Below are 20,727 nucleotides of genomic sequence, written 5' to 3'. Positions count from 1 at the left end.
CATGGCGACATTGCAGCCTTTACACAATTTTTTGCTTTTAAAAGTAACTTGCCCATAATGTTGATAAAGAAGAAGATGATGATGATGGACTGAACGTTAAAACGGATTGGAGGCGTTCAACCTATTTGAGCTACTGTACACTATGACTAAGCCAAACACAGATATCCATTAGATCAGTGGTTCTCAACCTTTTTGGGGTCCTGGACCCCCTGCGTATTTTTGATCTACCCTGAGGACCCCTCCACCTGATCTTGGGGGAGGGGGGTTGCAATTTGATAGAAACAGTAGAAACTATATTTTAAATTGCATTATAGCATTTATTCACTCTTTGGGGCAAAAATAAGAGCTTTCAGTTGTAACTTAGATATACTTAACAAAACAGAATTCTTGTGCAGTAACTTTCAGATATATGTAACAAAACAGAATATGTATTCAGTAACTTTCAGATATATGTAACAACATAATTTTTATGCAGTAACTTTTAACAATGCAAACGGGAGAGAGATCTCTTATTAAAATACAATAAATTACACTTGTGAAACAGATGTAATTAGAGAAAAAGTCCTGTTACCCTTTATAGTTTAGGTAGATAAAGGTCTCAGTCACGTTTAAGTAAAATAATCATATTTCTATAAATGTCATAGGATCTAGATATTTTATTTTCACGGACCCCTTGCAATTACACCACGGACCACTAGGGGTCCGCGGACCCCCGGTTGAGAAACACTGCATTAGATGACGCCCCTACTTCTTCCCCCTTTTTCTCCCCAATTGTATCCGGCCAATTACCCCACTCTTCCCGGTCGCTGCTCCACCCCCTCTGCCAATCCGGGGAGGGCTGCAGACAACCACGTCTCCTCTGATACATGTGGAATCGCCAGCCCCTTCTTTTCGCCAGCCCCTTCTTTTCGCCAGCCCCTTCTTTTCACCTGACAGTGAGGAATTTCGATTATCACGCTAGTTCCCCCTTCCCCACCGACCAGAGGAGGAGCTAGTGCAGCGACCAGGACACATAACCCACATCCGACTTCCCACCCACAGACACAGCCAATTGTGTCTGTAGAGACGCTCGACCAAGCCGGACGTAACACAGGGATTTGAACCGCCGACCCCAGTGTTGGTAGGCGATGTAATAGACCGCTACACTACCCGGGCGCCCGTCGGGTACAATATCGACTCGGGCGCCCCTCGGGTACAATATCGGGGGTCCTTCGACTACATATGACGTCACAGATTATGTCGCTAGCAAGCATTGTTTAACGCTAGCTTTATAGTTATTTAGCTGTATGTTTTTTACAATCCACGTTGACATAGAGTTGGTTAGTAAAGGTGCGAGGGTGGAAGGCCGGAGCTACGGCTAACGTCAATCTACTAGTTCCCGCTGTTCCTAAACTGAACTAGCCCTACCCAAGCCCCTACCCAATCATAATGCGTGAAGTAGTGATGTCATCTCTAGTCGCAGGACCCCGAGCAGGGTGAGTAGATCAAGTACTGACACCGGAGGTAACATGGGGAGTTGGCAGGCAACGGAATAGAACGCTACGCTACCCGGACGCCCCTGTCCCTGCTCCTTTGAGTGGGTCAGTCTTCCTGTAGTGCGGATATAGTGACTTGACACTGTTAGCAGCACTGACCGGAATGCTTCGAAGCATTCGACCGTTGCCATGGTAATCGGAGGCAAAATCAGTATTCGATGTTTTTATTTTTCGGGAGATGGTAAACGGCAATTTACAATAGGTACGCCACGGGAAAAACAACAAACTGTGTGATGGAGCCGGCAGGACAGCAAAACAACAGTACAGGATGATGAGTTGCTATGGTGATGTACTGTTTGCAGAAAAAATTATATTGTACAAAATTGTTTTGTGTTTGTTTTATATAATTATGTTTAATACTTCTCACACCCACACTGCATGTTTATCATTGTGTTATACTTTGTGTAGAAATAAAAAAACAACTACCTTAATATTTTAACATTGGTTAAATAGTAAGGTATTTGGGACAGCCCTAGCTAGTAGGCAGGCTATGGAGGGCATTAAGAAAGATGAAATAGGTCATAATCAAGAAAAATTACACTGTGAGGGAAATACATCTCATTTAGAGTTTTTTTTTTAAATGTAGGCTACAGAATAATTAGGATAGAGGATGTATTGCTGATGTCGAACATCCTATCCCCATCATCCAACACCATAGTCACAGATTGACCAGTCCCATCTGTGCAGAGATGATAATCAAGTCATGTCTATGGCGAGGTGAAACTCACTTCTGAGCAGTACCAGTTGGCCATAGGTCGCACATTGGAATTGTGAAACATGTTATGACACAATCTTATGATGCTTTAGGTGAACGTTTTATTTTTTTCTAGGAAGGAATGCGAGGGAAAAGTAATTCCTCACAAAAAAATAATCACAAACAATAAGGCTGGTCCCACCAGACTGATTAATTTATGACAAATATACCAACTTGTTTATTCTTCTTTTAATTTTTTTTAATGTTTGCTTCTTTACCATGTTAACTGTCGCCCAACAAGAATAAACTGTGTATTACACTCTGCCACCAATATCATTGGTATAACCACCCTCAACCTCTCAGACCTCAGCAACCAAGCCCTCACATGCAAGGTACTGCACTATACTACTATAGCATACATACATGCAAATACACAAAATGCCCTGCAGCAAGTCTGGCTCTGTATCTGTGCAATCATGTCCCATTGATTGTCATGTACTGTGAGTATGCCTATGGTATGTAGTTGTACCTGTGTATTCGTGTGTGTATGTATGCGTAGATATCTATGGAGGTAAATGTACAGGCTGCGGTGATACATTTCCTCAAGGACGATCTTTTCTACAGTGTTTAGGTCCACAAGTTGTTGGGGTTTTTTTATACACAGTTCAAGAGAAGTAGACAACTGCTCTACACAACACAGGAGAAGTTGTTGACTTGTAACATGAAAACTCACTTTGACTCAAACTGCTTCTTTTGTTTGTCATTTCACCACAAGAATGCATTGACGGAGCTCATGCTTTGTGGCAATCAAGATGGCTTTCCTGAGGCAGACAGCTGCAGAAGTGGACACAAACAACATGGATTTAAATTGTCCCATCGCGATTCATCTCCAGTGAGCTCTTCCATTTTTTTTCTCCACTGTTGAAAAGGGCTACCATTTGGTGAAATTAACTGAACGCACATAGGGGATCTATTGGAAGTATGTGTCATAGATGGACTATATCAGTTCCCAGACAGGAACTGGAGGGAGAAGACTTATAACTCTTGTCAGATCAGCGGCAGCATTGCTCGATGACATCATCCAAATACTCTATACTGCATTGTTCTGTGAACTGGGTAGGGAGCTGGTGCCAGTGGTGTGGGGTATGCAAATAAAATCATCCCCAGACCTTCATGCTGCCATTGTCTTTCCCTTGAAGTCTCAGACCACACTGGAGGGAAGCCATACAATAAACAAGTGCGGGCAATCACTTTTGCTACGACTCCATCATTAAGTTTCGGGTGCATTGTAGACCGTAGCAGCCACGCCACAACATTACAGTACAACTACTGTATGTCTATTAATACTACTTCACAAGCTCCACATCTATAATATGCTGTAACAGCAGGTTAACTGATATGACTGATAGGGGTGTAACATCCATTTGTATTACCACAAGTCTCATCCTAAACCCTTTAAAAACCAAGATCAGTCTGAGACCATCTCTGTATGAGCAGCATAATGGCAGCCTGTTAAAGAATTAATGTAGAACACAAGAGCTGCGGAGAGTAGCCTCAGGGATGGTTGGAGAAAGGGAGAGACTAGCCGGCTTTCAGCTCTCTTTACAACGATGGTCATTCACTGATCACCAGCGTATGGCATGGAGAGGATGTTTGTGTGTGTGCGCATGTGAGTGTGCGTGTGTGTGTGTGTGTGTGTCTGTGGGTTTTTTCGTTCACATTTTTTGCACATAGAACTGTGCACATACACACACACACACACACACACACACACACACACACACACACACACACACACACAGACGTGCACTATCATGCACATACATACACAAGGGCTCATCACCAGCAAACCAGTGAGTGAACCACTTTGTCTGTTTGTGAAGTTCACAAGATGCAGTGCTGGTTGCCATGTGGGACAAACAATATTGTCATTTCTCTTTCAACATCCGTGACTATGCAGATAGTTGTGCCCTACTTGAGTAACACAGACTATCACTTGACTTAAAACACTACCAAATCTCCTTCCCACTCTGATGTCCATATTTGAATAGCACACTTTGTAATACTCTTCTAATCACCTTATTGAAAATGTCATCTTACCTTACTGCAGTGCTTACAGTGACACTATAGCCACTGTTGCTGCGGCCTTCTCAGGTTGCAAACACCCACCCTTCCTTCTAAGAGAGCCGCCAGGATATCCTCGTTTCTTACGTTTCCCCCCTTCAATCCAACGAGATGGCCCGTTTCTGTTCTTGGTCCCTCTCTCTCTCTCATGTCTTTTTCTCCCCTCCCCTTTACACTCTCTCTTCCAACCCCCTTCCCTCCTACTAATACTGAGGGCCGGAGGGCTAGCACTCCCTCTTTCCTCCTGTTCCCTGACTCTTCCATCATGTTACTCATGATCTCTCTCTCTCTCTCTCTCTCTCTCTCTCTCTCTCTCTCTCTCTCTCTCTCTCTCTCTCTCTCTCTCTCTCTCTCTCTTTCTCTCAGCAATCATCCCGTCTCACCCATTGCTTATTTGAAATAACAAGGACTGCCCTGACTACTCATAACATCCTCCAGCTCTCTTTTCCTCTCATCTGCCACTCTTATCATCTCCCTGTCTTTCATCTTCTCTTTTTCTCTCTCGCCTCCCTGGTCTAATCCATGGAGATTATGTCTGAAATCTAAAACCGACCTCCCAGGTGCCTTTCAAAGTATTGTGGAAGTGGGTATTTTATAGTGGCATTCAAAGTAATTGTTTGGTTGGTTGATTCATGTAGACCTTATGCTACCTTGCTGATCAGGATTTTTTTTTTGCATGGCCTTTGCATTGCAAAACAGCAAAAGTAGTTGCTGCGCAGCGGTCTTGTTGCCCCTGTGCACCAATAGTGCGTCTCAAAATTGAAATAAAATTATTCATGTACTGAATCAAAGATGGATTGTCAGCTATTGAAGAAATACTTTTTTTAAATTGTTATTGAAACAAGTTCATTTGTTAGTGTCTTTGTAGTTTATAACATTATTATAGTTTTTTGTCAATTGAAATCTTTCCTTTTCCAAAATGTCTGATTTATAAAAATTTCCTCTAGTTTAAGTAACAATTCTGATTATTTAATTGCAAACAAATTTTCTCTCTGATACTTCCTATTGCTGGCATGTTTAGGACAACAGCCAATCCATGAAATGTTCACATCATGAATTTTTTATACTTGCTCATTAGTTTAACGGTTGCTTCTGTGGAGGACTTCCCCCAGGAAAAAAATCATATAGCGCATACTGTTTTACATCTTCACTATAGCAGCCAAATATAGAAAAATAAGAAAAGTAGTGGCAAGACTGACGAAGATGAAGGGAAGTAGCTACCAAGCGGATATGGCAGACCAGGCTTAAAGAATAACTCGGATTCAAACATGTTTCTTACTTTGTCTTGATGCATGCAGAATAACCCAGGTAAGTGAATCAAAGAAGGTCGAATCAAAGAAGGTTGAATCAGTTCATCTGGACACAGTTGTATCCAGATGAACTGATTCAACCTTCTTTTATTTTCTTACTTTGGTGGTGGGGATGGTGCTGACTCAACACCGACGACTCGTTTCATTTCAAACACCAATGCAATTACATTAACACCACAGCACACAGTCAGGATTGCGGCTTTTGATTATTTTTGTGTGACTGGGAAAATGAATTGGGATTTTCTTTGAAATGAACGTAACCAGCAGGGTCAGCAGTTTCATAAACTCCTTCCAACACTGAGCATGGTACAGAGCATGCTAAAGCTGATTATTTTGAAAAATAACACAGTAAGCCCAGGGTCGGCGCCAGCGCATAAGGAACGGACAGGCAATCAACGTTGACGGGGGGGGGCATTTTGTTCACCTCACATAGCTTTTATCAAGCATATAATTAACATTATCATGTTTCATGAAAGAAATAAACTATGACAGAGAGGCATACGTACATACTGTCAAGTATGTGCACAGGCGTGCACACACTACGTCCACAAAACCAGAGGTTTTAAACTAAGGTGCACAGGGGGAACTCTGTTGAATATTTTGCATTTAAGGGGCATCCGTGTGGCGTGGTGGTCTATTCCATTGTCTTCCAACACAGGGATCGCTGGTTCGAATCCCCGCATTACCTCCAGCTTGGTCGAGCATCCCTACAGACACAATTGGCCGTGTCTGTGGGTGGGAAGCCGGATGTGGGTATGTGTCCTGGTCGCTGCACTAGCGCCTCCTCTGGTCAGTGGGGGCACCTGTTGGGGGGGGAATAGCGTGATCCTCCCACGTCCCCCTGGTGAAACTCCACTGTCAGGTGAAAAGAAGCGGCTGGCGACTCCACATGTATTGGAGGAGGCATGTGGTAGTCTGCAGCCCTCCCCAGATCGGCAGAGGGGATGGGGCAGCGACCGGGATGGCTTGGAAGAGTGGGTTAATTGGCCTGGTATGATGTGGGGGAGAGGGGAACCCCCCCAAAAAAAATATTGTATTTAATACAGTACTGCAAGAGGCAATTATACATAATGAGTAAACCTATACATTAGGCCACAGCTTATACAACACATTAAAGGATAAACAACATCCTTTAGGCCACATCAGGAATCAGTACGCATAATTATACAACCATATCCGCAATCGTGGCCACGATTACAGAAGTGCAAACAATACCACTCTTAAATAACAGTGTACAAAGCAGGGGAGACATTTTCCCACGGCGCATAAGTGGATTTATGAACTCACCACTAGAACAGCTGGAGTCTAAGTTTTGCACATCGCTAAATTGTAGCTTTGTTTACCGCCAAGAAAATGTCCACATTAGTGCCGCCCACCTAGCGTCTCTACATAAATGTAAGTTCAACCTTGTAATATAATTAATTGGCTGGTCATGCAACGTGGATATGGTAGATGTTTTTATTTGGCCAGGCGGGAGGTTGTTATCTTTAGTAAGAAATGGTTTCCTGAATGCAAACCATCACTGTTTCGTGCTTAATTTTGCATTACAGTGCGAAGTCTTCCATTACCAAATTGCATGATCTAAATTTACTAATAGCTGTAAAAGTATTTCAGTCTTGTTTTTTTTGTCAGGGAGGGAATTCAGGTGAGGGTGCACAGAGACCTTGAGTCTACAAGGTGCAGGCGATACTTGCATTATTTCTAAACCAGTGAAAGCACATGTTGTGTGTTGCTCTCATGCTCCATTTCATAAAATGCTAAAAAAAAAAGGCTCTACAAACAATATTATCTTATCCTCCTTGCCAAAACCGGGTGAGCTTACACTGAAAAACTACTAGTTATAGTGGATAAGAAAAGCGTGTTGGCATCCTTCTGAAGGTGTATTCATTTTCACCGAGGTTCGATGGAGCTGGAGATAATTGCTAGAACAACTCCAGCTTCTACATCATTGCTCATTTCACCGCCTGAAGCGGGTCTCGGTTCTCCGACTCGTCGAGAGGGACCTCAGCTGAATCCTGGCATGTATCAGACAGTTTTAGATGGAGAAATAGCCTCTGCAATCATCCCTAGCCATGTTTGTATGCTCAGACAAGGCACCATGGTAATAACTACATTCCCTTACAGTTTTGTGTTTCTGAAATGTGTGTGGACCTGTGAAGGAAACTTATCTTGGCACTCGGCTTTCACTTTGTTTTCTTGTGTGTGTGTGTGTGTGTCTGTGTGTGTGTTTGTGCTTATGTGTGTGTATCTAGTTATGTACCTGTGTGTGTGTCCATGTGTGTGTGTGTCTATGTGTTCCATCTATGTGTCTGTATATTGTGTGTCTGGGCAGTGTGTGTGGCTGTAGGGCAGAACAGTGCAAAGGTTACAGTGTGTTTATTGAGGTTTCCACACCAGGCCTCGAGGCCTGACAGCTCTCCTACCATCCTGTCTCTCCTCTTTTCTCTGGCCCCTTCCCATCCCCTTTTTTTTTCTCCTGCTCTCTGATCTTTTAACAGCAGGAGATCTCTGTCTCTCTGTGAATGTGGCAATATGCTTATCAAAAGAAATGCATCGGGCGTCCGGGTAGCATAGCGGGCTATTCCGTTGCCTACCAACACGGGGATCGCCGGTTTGAATCCCCGTGTTACCTCCGGCTTGGTCGGGCGTCCTTACAGACACATTTGGCCGTGTCTGCAAGCGGGAAGCCGGATGTGGGTATGTGTCCTGGTCGTTGCACTAGCGCCTCCTCTGGTCAGTCAGGTGCCTGTTCGGGGGGAGAGGGAACTGGGGGGATCCTCCCACACGCTACGTCCCCCCGGCGAAACTCCTCACTGTCAGGTGAAAAGAAACAGCTGGCAACTCCACATGTATTGGAGGAGACATGTGGTAGTCTGCAGCCCTCCCCGGATCAGCAGAGGGGGGTGGAGCAGCAACTGGAACGGCTCGGAAGACTGGGGTAAGTGGCCAGATACAATTGGGGACAAAAGAGGGGGGGGGGGATCAAAAAGAAAGAAGAAACGCATCAATCTGACAGTATCCACAAACCAACAGATTTTGACTGGGTGAAAATCCATTAACACTATGCCAAATCAAGTCAATGGATATAATTATTCCAGTCAACATTTGTTCAATGCTGTTGCCAACTGAGGAAGCTGGCCCATCAGAAACCACATATAAAGGATACAGCACGAAAAGCCATTGGGGAACTTGCGCTCTTGTGGTTCTGTCTGTGGACGAGCTTTGTGCAGCTCTGTCAAGCCAACAAAGGTCCTTGTTGTGTCTTCTGCTCCACTCTTTTGGCCATGACAGTGTGCGTCCATTTATGATTACTTTTAGTTTCCACAAAGGGCTAAATATCACAGAAACAGAGGAACCCTGCAGGCTGCTTTGGCCAGCGTTTCTCTTGGTGTGGAGTGGACTCTCTTTGTGACTGTAACAGGAAGTGTTGGCAGAAATAGCTTGAATATTCTTTGATGCGCCTGTGGCAATGCCAAGTGAGACAGTTAGAGATGTAAAAGGCTTTTGCTCCGTGTGAAGCCTCACATTATTTGTGCTCTTGGATTTTTCTTTCCTGAGTGACACTTAGCATTCAGTATGTACACTCTGGTCTTTGAACAGATATAGTCAATTACATATGTCACTTTTACACAACATAGTGCCATGAAAGCCACTGTTTATTTGTCCAATAACTGTAAAATAGACCTGAAAACAGACAGAAAACAGCTTTCTTATTGCATTTGTGGCATCACATTATGTTTCAATGACCTGAAATAGTGGCCAGCAATGTGCATATTTTAAAAACCTGTGTGTGTGTGTGTGTGTGTGTGTGTGTGTGTGTGTGTGTGTGTGTGTGTGTGTGTGTGTGTGTGTGTGTGTGTGTGTGTGTGTGTGTGTGTGTGTGTGTGTGTGTGATGACAGGATGTTATTGAGCAGCAATGACAGGGGATGTAGAAATCCTGCTATAGCGGCTCTCAGGGAGAAGGGCACCCAACACACACATGCACACAAGCACGCGTGCACACACACACACACACACACACACACACACACACACACACACACACACACCGTTAAGCAGTTTTAATGGTGCAAAGAGCAAACTAGCCAAGGACAGGATGCCCGACTCCTGCTGGAGTGCACTTATCACAGCAGTGGTAGATGGAGGAGTGAATGAGTTTCAAGTGAACGGGCATCTCTCCATCCATCCATCCATCCATCCATCCATCCATCCATCCATCCATCCATCCATCCATCCATCCATCTAAATTAATTCCAAGTATAGTTTGATAATTGCCGTCTTTACTGGGCTGGTTTGTTTGTAAATTGAATTTTTTCAAAATATTTCAAAAACTCTCTCAAAGATGTTGAAATTGTAAAACATCTTATGGAATGAAAGATGAGTGTCTTCTCCTATACACAGGATAACAGAGCCATTCACATACACACACATACATATATAATTATTATTTTGCTCCTTATTTGTTTAGCATTTTTCCTACCGTTGAGTGTTACTTTTGACAAAGTTTAGTAGCAACCACCGCAGCCGGGAGGCGAACCCGTGTTTCCCCGCACCGCGGGAGACACCGCAAACCGCTCGACTAAATGGTCCGACTCGTTAGCCAGCGGCTAACTTGTCTACTTATCCATGCACGTTACACTAGACCCCCCCTCTTTCGGGAAGCGCGTCCGCGCGCATCCCACTTCTGACACCAATGTAGTGAATTCGGGGGGCACTCGCGGGAACCGTCACATCCGGGAAGCGAAACCGTGTGTCCCGCCCCACGGGCGACTACGTTTACCAGTCGACTGAAGGGTCTCGTCGGACCCTTCAGTCGACTATTTATCCATGCACGTTACACTAGCCCCCTTTCGGGAAACATATCAGTTTCCTATGCGTTCCCATGCCCTCACGGCTTCCTATGCCCTCACGGTCACACCATCCCACTTCTGACACCAATGTAGCGAATTCGGGGGGCAACCGCAGGGACCGCCGCAGCCGGGACGCGAACCCGTGTCTTCATCGCAAACCGCTCGACTAAAGGTTCCGACCCGTTAGCCAAGCGCTAAGGTGTCTACTTAGCCATGCATGTTACAATATATAGATGTAGGAAAAAAAACTTTTTCCTACATCTATATTGATATTCCACTCGTCATTTGTTGAGCACTAGCGGTTTTTTCTTCCCGGTATTGATAAAAGTGCTCAACAAATGAGGAGCAAAATATCAATCTAGATTTTTTTTTTATTTTTCCCTACACACACACACACACACACACACACACACACACACACCACACACATATATCATATTGTCCCCCCCCACCCCAATTTGCACACACGCACGCACTTTGAGACACTGTCAGTTGCACATGTCAGTTCAGCCATGCAAGAACGGGAGGATTGGTCTAAATTAATAATATTGCCAGTGTTTGGTTCTCCTTCCCCCTGGACGTTCTGCCGCGTGCTTTTGGGGCGTAATGACTTGTGCTGGCAAAGGGGAACTCAAGGTGATGAAGAGATACAAGGAAAGGGTGGCGAACAAAAGAGGAAGCGTGAGGGTTGGCGGGAAAAGGAAAGCGAAAGAAAAACAAAATAAAGAGAAACAATGTAAGAAAGAAAAGAAACAATGGGGGGGGGGGAATACATGTAATTTTATTCATGCAATTTTATATCAGCTTCCCCTGCATTTCCCCCGACTGACCTTGTCATGAAGGCACGTGCACTAGCATGCATATACACACTTACACACACTACTCTGAGACACACTGTCCTTTCAGCTTCTAACTCAATATGTTTTTCTCAATAGGAAGAAATACCAATGGAAACAAAGAAAAATGGGATGAGGGAAGAGATGACGGAGAGACAACAGATGAGAGAGAGAGAGAGAGAGAGAGAGAGAGAGAGAGAGAGAGAGAGAGAGAGAGAGAGAGAGAGAGAGAGAGAGAGAGAGAGAGAGAGAGAGCGCGAGAGAGCGGGGAGCAGCAGCGGGGGGTTCATCCCAGACAGAGTTGCCCAGAGACTGATGCATGAATACTCCCTTCTGTCAGACCACCGCCTGCTCGCTGTGGTCAGATTTATCTCCTTTCTTCAAACCGGTGCACCCTGCAACTAGAGCAGGGAGCTGTTTTGTTCTTAACAGCCATCAAGATCCCTGCTTCATGTTAGGCTGACATTATCTGGACTACTGGGAATTCTGAAATAACGTAATTATGGATAGACGAAGGAGGGTAAAGTATTTGGTTTACAGCGAAATCTGCTTTTCCTTGAGAAGTAACTGCAGCTAGTAGTGTGTGTGTGTGTGTGTGTGTGTGTGTGTGTGTGTGTGTGTGTGTGTGTAGCATGGGCAGTCCCTACAGGTGACTAGAGCAGAAGTCAACAACAGGCTTCTGTTTGAACAAAGGAAACAAATTAAGGAAACATTCCTTTGTAAATTTTGATCTATTTGATCTTAGTGGGGGTTTTTTTACTCGATGTACTCGCTCTCTACACACATGCACGTGCTTGCATGTAAACCCGCACACACACACACACACACACACAATCCCCATTCTATTTACTGACCCTGAGGGTCAGTAAATAGAATGGGGATTCAGATTAACTAGAAGATTAGATTCTTGGAGGATGGATGGCACTAAAATATGGAGAAGGAGGGAAGGGGGGTAGGTAGCACTGGCCTTAAATGATAGACAGCAGAACGTGACTCAGCTCCTTCCTTACTTCTCTCTCCCCCCCCTCTATTTCCTTTTTTTTCTAAAATTTATTTCTGATTTTTCCCCACTTTAGTGGCCAATCGATTCCTATTTTAATTCAAACACCCACCCTCGTACTGCATGCGTTCGCCAACTGCATCTCTCCGGCCGGCAGTCTCGAAGGAGACGCCTCCCCACTTTCGTGACAAGGCGACTCCAGGCCGAACCACTGCTTTTTCCGACACACACAGAGACGCATTCACGTGACGAACACAAACCGACTCCGCCCCCCTCCGAAGACAGCGTTGCCAATGATTGCTGCTTCATCGAGTCCGGCCATAGTCGGATCTGACGAGACCGGGGCGCGAACCCCAGTCCCCAGTGGGCAACTGCATCGACACAACGCCGATGCTTAGACCGCTACACCACCGCGGACTCCCCCCTCTATTTCCTGTCGTGGCTGCCAACTCTCATTTGGATGGACGGCTGCTGCTAGCTCTTCAATGTGGATAGATAAAGTCTAGACCCGCAAAAACCTTACAGTGCTGTACTATAAAAATGCACAGTTACGACCATGACAATTATAAACAACTTTTCATTTACTATTGCATATTTCGCTTGAAGGGATCTGATGTGGGTTGGAGGCCATAGGAGGATGTTGACTACGATTTTGTACTTTGAGAAAATGCTACACCATACTGTAATTTGTTGACATTGCACTGTATTATGACCCATTTCTTGGACGGACATATGCTTAGGTTGAAGTCTCAGTGGAAGAAAATTGTAATCTTGTTTTAACAGCAAGCCTACCAACGTTTACAGACCAAGTGGGCAAGTGTTAAGTTATGCCACTGCCTGCAACTCTCATGTGGTATATAATGAAATCCCTCCGGGCAGTGGTTCAGATTGGAAGGGCTTTAGGCGAGGCACTGTGTCCAAGACAGGCAGATGAAGGGGCACTTTAATCAGGAAAATATTAAACTCAATCAGACAGGCGAACACAGAGACAGCAGTGTAGGACAATAAATCATTTTGATTGGGAATTTCATTCCACCATCGCCATGCTGTTAAGATCCCCAAGGTGACGGTTAGTGCCCAGGGACCCTTACAGGACTTGACTCATAGAGCAGGTAATATACATCAGTTTCATTGTCACAATGGTAGCCTGACTTTGACAATTATCAGTGAGACATATTAATAGCAAAATACTTGACAACTAATAAAGCTGTCCTCAATCAAAAAAAAAGAAAAAAAGATGACAAAGTCTGTTGTATATTTAGTTCATTGATTACTCGAGTAACTTTTGAGAGATGTCGAGAAACTTTTGTGAGATAACAACGGGTCAATTTACTCCCGGGTCATTAGGCAACATGGAAATACCAAAAATGGAATGCACACACCCGTGAGAGAGGTTCATAAAATTTTATTTTGAGACTGGCCTTAAATATAAAGACGTTGGTTCAAAGGGGTTGGTCTCTTAATTAATCATAGGTATGTTTGGGGCAGGACATGAAATAAACAAATAAGAGTTTCCTCACCCATTCCCTTTAAAAGCCAGCTGCGCTTGCACCTTGGCAGATGTAGCAGGAATGAGCACTTCCCTGCGGAGGAACCGGATCTGCTCGTACGCAGGGTGAAAGCGCGTGAGCAGACCATCTGAGGCTAGCTACGTCTTAATAATGCGCCCTTAAAATACTAACAGTAAAATATGGCGCCATTGACTTAAGACCAGATTTATTTATTTATTTATTTTGTCACTTGCACAATCGCTTTCCGCTGCCTCAAAATAGCAATGCGCTGGGTGTCCAGGTGGCGTAGCGGTCTATTCCATTGCCTACCAACATGGGGATCGCCAGTTCGAATCCGTGTGTTACCGGCTTGGTCAAGCGTCCCTACAGACACAATTGGCTGTGTCTGTGGGTGGGAAGTTGGATGTGGGTATGTGTGCACTCACTGCACTAGCGCCTCCTCTGGTCGGCGCCTGTTCAGGGTGGAGTGGGAACTGAGGGGAATAGCGTGATCCTCCCACATGCTAAAATGCAAAAACATCCGGCTTCCCACCCACTGACAGTTGTGTTTGTAGGGACGCCCAACCAAGCTGGAGGTAACACGGGGATTCGAACTGACGATCCCCGTGTTGGTAGGCAACGGAACAGACTGCTACATTACTCGGATGCCCAACCCCATCGTATTTCTGATGATAAAGGTGAAACATCTCAAGATATGTGGCAAAGGGGCATCAGCTTGGACGAGGAACTGCCAGACGACCTCTCTCAAAAGATGGCAGCAATGATGTATGGAGCTGCTTCAGCTCCATCAGATATTCATTTCCAGGTGGTATGGAACTGACGAACTGCAAAATGGACAAGGCCAAGTTCTTCATGCGTTCAGTGACGCAAGTGAGAAGGCCTACAGTACAGCAGCGTATCTCCAAGGATAGAGAGCTGAGGGAAAAAATGTGACCGGACTGGTCATGCCCAAGTCATGAGTAACACCCATTAAGAAATTCACCCTGCCACATCTTCAGTTAATGGGGGCTGTAGTTGTAGCAAAACTGGGAAATAACCTGTTAACGGCAATGACTATGCAGCCGACCCAAATTTGCATGCAGCCAGATTCCATGATAGTCATCCTGTGGATTCACAGTTCAGCACAAAGATGGAAACAATTTGTTGCCAATAGAGTGACAGAGATACAGTCACTGACCATACCAGAAACCTGGTCACATTGTAGTGGGAAACTCAATTCAGCCAAACTCACCACAAGAGGTCAGACAGCCTCAAAACTGAAAGAAGAGGAGCTTTGGTGGTCAGGGCCCCGATTTCAGAGTTTAGATATGTAGCCAGAGCTATCTCATGAGGAGCTTTGTGAAGAGGAGATAAAGGCTGAGCTTAGGTCAAGCCATGTATATGTCCCAGTCCAGCCGAGTAACACAGAAAAGACATCACCAAATCTATTATCAAGGCTGGAGAACTACAGTAAACTAAAAACTGTTTTCAGAGTCACAGCCTTGATTAAATGTCTCATCCACTCGCTCAAGGGAAAGGAGATGAGGAGAGCTGACAGCCGAGGAGCTGGTGGAAGATGAAAGACATTGGATTTTGGAGGCACAAAATCAAGGTTTCCAGAGGGGGACTAGTGAAATGAAAGCAGGACAAGACATTCACTTTCACAAAGACTAAAAAATCAGAGACCTGAAGCTGTTTCTTGATGAAAATGGTTTAGTCTGTATGGGAGGGAGGCTGTAACATCCGGCCTTAGCTTCAGTGAGCAGCATCCATGAATCTTGCCTTCCAAAACCAGACTGTCTGAGATGCTGATCAAACACAGTCATGACCAAGTGATGCACTCAGGTATGAAAGACTCTCTAATGCAACTAAGAGACAAGTGTTGGATTCCTCGAGCCTGACAAATGGTAAAAGGAATCAATAGAGCTTGCACTACTTGTAAGAGATTCAGAGTAAAGGCCATACAGCAGAAAAGAGCACCCCTGCCAAGAGATCATATTACAGAATCACCTCCCTTTGAAATTGTCTGAGTGGACTTCGCGGGTCCACTTTGTGTCAACACCGAGTGTTTATTAGAAAAGGTGTACATAGCATTGGTCACCTGCACTATGACCTGTGCAGTCCACCTGGAATTAGTGTCGGACCTGTCAGTAGAAAAATTCCTCCTGGCGTTCAAGAGATTCATATCTAGATGAGGCCTCTGTAGGGTTGTCTAGTCAGACAATGCTTGAACTTTTAAATGAGCTGATCAAGTCCTCAGAGCACTCTGGAAAGCTATCAGCTAGCCTGAACTATTGAATAATTTATCGAAAAGGGCATCAGATACAAGTACATTGCAGAACGAGCAGCTTGGTGGTGTAGGGGTGGGGTGTGGGGGGGACTGGTCTGATCAGTGAAGACATGTTTGAGAAAGGTGACGGAGTGAGGTTCACTGAGCTTTGAGGAGCTATCATCTGTATTGGCAGAGGAAACAATCAATTCAAGACCACTCACTTTTGTCTACAATGAACTCAAAGAACCTCAGTCTCTGACACTAGCTCACTTTCTCATTAGAAAGCGACTCTTCTCTTTGCCACCTAAGCCCTTTCATGCTGCCAGCCAGACCTCCAACTCCAGCCATGAGGAGCTGACCCAGAGATGGGAATATTGTCAGCACCTTCTCCATGAGTTCTGGACTCGCTGGAAAAGGGAGTCTTTACTGGAGCTGAGAGCCGCCCATACCAGAAAGACCCCACGCTCTACCTCTCTAAAGGGCAATCTGGTACTCATCTGACATGACAAGATGCCATGCCAGATTTACAAAACTGGGATGATCAAGGAACTGCTCTCAGGAAAAGATGGACTTGTGAGATCCTGTGCTGTGTGCACATCAGGCAGGACAATATTAAGAAGACCAGTTCAACTCCTATATCTTTTAGAGACTTATGAACTGTCTTCATGGGGGGAGGGGGGTGTATCTTTAGTTCACTGATACAGTAATTCATATAATTATTCATATAGTTAAAAACATAGTTATAAAGGTTAAATATTACAAATGTGGAATCGTTTATTTGTGGTATTAGAAGTTAAAGATTGTGTACAGTGACTAATACAATACTCAAGGTGGCAGTAATTTTTAGCCCAGAGTTGCAAGTAAAAAACAAAAACAAAAAACGAGGAAGTAACCTTGAGAAAAGTGTGCTAGCACAAGAGAGATGTTAGCTGTGCAATGCCATGCGTTTGTCAATGTAATAGTGTGCAGTTTGTTCAGTAAAAGGTTGAAAGCTGAAACGTGATGTTCATTTCTTTTTTCTTTTTTCTTTTGTAGACGTTACAGCTGAGTCCCCACAAGGGCTTTACGATGATCCAAAATAATATGGCCCATTTCATGCTTTAAAAACTTTAATCAGCCAACACTCAAATCCAACACTCTTCTATTTATTCGTTCAGCCAGTCAAACAGTTATAAACCTCCTAAAGCAACACAAAGTTTACATTTACCATGCAGATTTTCACAAGGTTGTGGAAAAAGCGAGTGCATCCAATCTGGATGAGACACCATGCTCTGAACTTCAAACAGAGTCTATGAAAGCCAGGCATTCCTCTCAACTGTCAATGGCCAGACAGACAGGCAGAAACCTCTCTCTCTGTCTCTGTCTCTGTCTCTCTCTCTCACCCACTTTCTGTCTTTTTTCTTTCACTCTATCCCTCCCTGCAGGAGCTCAGCAGTGGAAAGTCAGAAAAATGGAGCCCAGACACAGATTGTTGCTAAGCCAAGTTCCCAGGCATCTGCCTGGGCATGACGGCCAAGGACCACTTTGCTCTAGAAAGTGACTTCCTCACCCTTGGTAGCTAGGAGTAGCACTGCGAAAATAGACAAAGGAATAATTCTCAGAATCTGACGCCACTCAAAATAAATCCACCAGTTCATCAAAAGAGGTCAATGTTGATCTCAAACAGACCTAAAAATCAAACTTGTTTTGAAAGTACTTTAATATTTTTATGGATACATTTTTATTTTAGTATCCCAGCAATATCTACCCCTCAGGTGCTCACACACACACACACACACACACACACACACACACACACACACACACACACACACACACACACACACACACACACACACACACACACACACACACACAAAGAGCTTTGTTGCAACAGCAGCCCAGCTATTTACTAAAAATGGTTAGCCAGTGCCCTGACAAAATTATAGTACTTAGTCAGGACCCTCACATATATCAACGTCATATTAATGCACCAGGTCTGTTGCCTGTAATCTCTTTAGGGAGGGCCAGCTTCAAAGCCATGGACCACTGGATGGGTGCTTGAGGTGGGACCATACAGCTATTAGAAACCGTATAGGATTATGGAGGAAGTACATGGTTTGTTAATGTTAATGGTGGCACAATATGATTTCTTGCACAGCAAATCATATAACAATATGATGCTAGTTGTAAAAAAATTGTGTCAGTTTGATAAGAATAAATCCAGCCACCCTTGCTATTCACACGTCTCTTAAAAGCTCTTATCATAGCAAAAAACAACCATCGTGTGTGTGGGGGTGGAAAGAGTTGTTGATCAATACCAGTTGCAAAATGATAGCTTTTCCAGGCTTTTAAAACCTGCGTTCAGGCCCAGAATCTTTATTCTGCTAAGCAAACCAGTCAAAGGGGCCCTGCCTCTTAGAAATCCAATGTCCTTCCACGAAATTACAGGTCTCCGCACATTTGTCTTGCTGAGCGTTTCAACTTTCCAATATGGAGGAGCCAGTTTTGTGACACAACTCTGACAAATCCAAAAAACGTCATAATGCCGAAAAAAAAGTACATGGTAATTCCACTCCAAAAGTAGAATTAAAAATAGGTTTCATTTTTAAGAGGGGCCATAAATTTGGGAACTATAAAGGCATAAATACTGGTGCCGAGTTGGACTTGCTACTGTTGAACAGGTGGACAGCATTGACTATATAACTGTATGATAAGTTATAAATATTGAACAGTGTTTTACAACATGATTACTTCTTCACTTGAAATGTCTGAGTTGTCTCTGCATTAGCTAGCTTGTAGAATTGTGAGACTTTATTAGCATTAGTTGTGTCATTTGTGGGCCTCCGTTGCTAAAGGGGACAGGGCATGGGTGAGTGGAGTTATAATAGACAATTCCTAATGGCCCCTGATACAGGTCAAAAAACTGTGGATTGTGCCTTTAAAATTAGCCATTGTCATTCTCCTCAGCAAATGAGAGATAGATGGCTCTGTGAGTGCCACTGTGTGTTAAAATTGTTGGAATAATAACAAGGCTCAATCTGTGAAAAGGAAAACAGACTATGGCATTTCTGGCACCTCTACTTGGTACCAAATGAAGGCAGGGAGACTCCAGATGTTCCTGTTTATTCAGTGCGGGGATGGCAGAGAAAGGGGCTTATAATGGGTTTTCCTACCAAGGTAAATGACTACAACCACAACTACAACTTAGCTGCAGTAATCGCCTTAAGTTGTTTCCATAGGCTCCAGAGACATGGAGGGCAATGAAGCCGGCCAAAGTCAGAACTGAAGCGACTGTCTTAAGTTTAAAAAGATGCCCACTGCTGGTTGAAATGATGAAGGGAACAAAGAGAGGATGATGCTGTTCACCTCTGCCCTCCTGTCTCTGTCCATCACACACACACACACACACACACACACACACACACACACACACACACACACACACACACACACACACACACACACACACATTCCCAGACATAGAATAGTGGTTAAAACAACTGCCTTGAGAACTATATGTACTCCTGCTCATCTGGGCCCGAATCCCACTGGAACGTTTCCTCCTGTGCCCCGCTGACAGCCCCCACCCATGTTTTTTTTTTTTTGTCAAGCTTTCTTTTTCAATACAGCAAAAACAGCTAGACAAGAGGATCACTGTGTACTTTTCCTGAAAAGAAAGGAACATATGTGCACACAACCAAAAGAGGTTGCATTAACTGCTTTTGGATCCATGTGCGAGCTTGTTATGCCACATTTAAAATGACAGTATTCCCATATGTGGTTAGAGGTTAATATGCTGTGAGTTTGACCTATTTCAACGATCCCTGTCAGCTGATGAAATCACCCGAGGGAAAACAAACCACGTGACTGAATTGCTATTGCTGTCTTCTTTTCTCTTCTCTTCCCTGTGACTTGGTCCATATCTTCATGAAGGAATTTCAGTGCTGACGTTACTGACTGGTGTAACCGAGGGCAAAAAAAAATACATTTAATGTTCAACTTTGTTGACGAAAACAACACAGCAACAACACATGTAGATGATACAAGGCTTGCAAGCGCTGGGTTGGTTGACTGGTAAATGATCATTCATGCACATGTTTCCAGTCTGATACATTGATCTGCTTATTGCCAGTCTGTCAATTTGACTTCCACTGTATACTATGGCTATGTGTCCCAGTTTCATTGCCAGCAAATAAAACACAGACCTCTTTTCATTACCCCCACTGGAGAGAAATCTTTAATCTCGGCTTTCATTCTATAAGGGAGTCTCTATTGGCGCCCACGTCTCCCTGCAGGATATCTGCTTATTTAAGCGACATACTGTGGTTGATTGCATTATCTGCAGTGGCCTTGTTTCTCTTTAGTTATACTTACCCGGTTATTGTGTATTACAGTGTGTAGGTGGACTTGGCAATGCTGTCTGTCTGTCAAAGACGTTAAAGTTGGTGTTGAAATAGTGCTGATCAATGCTGACATATTTAGTCATCAACTCTCCATGCACTAGTTTGTTTATGTGTCCTCATCCTGCAAGGTACGAATGTCATCATGCAATCTTCCTATCTAAAAAAAAAAGTGCAAATAGAAAATATTTATTATTTTGCTAAACAGCTAAATACATGGGTGGTATGGTGGC

General features: G+C 44.1%; 1 protein-coding gene across 1 annotated transcript in view; it reads right to left on the bottom strand.

Annotated features, from left to right (window-relative positions):
* Positions 1–20,727, bottom strand: part of coro2ba (coronin, actin binding protein, 2Ba) — a 77,424-nt gene that overhangs the window by 23,811 nt on the left and 32,886 nt on the right. The window lies entirely within an intron of this gene.

Source organism: Lampris incognitus, chromosome 4 (genome assembly GCF_029633865.1).
Source record: "Lampris incognitus isolate fLamInc1 chromosome 4, fLamInc1.hap2, whole genome shotgun sequence".
NCBI classification, from domain to species: Eukaryota; Metazoa; Chordata; class Actinopteri; order Lampriformes; family Lampridae; genus Lampris; species Lampris incognitus.
Note: the sequence above shows the minus strand (reverse complement) of the source record. Positions and strands in the feature narration are given on the sequence as shown.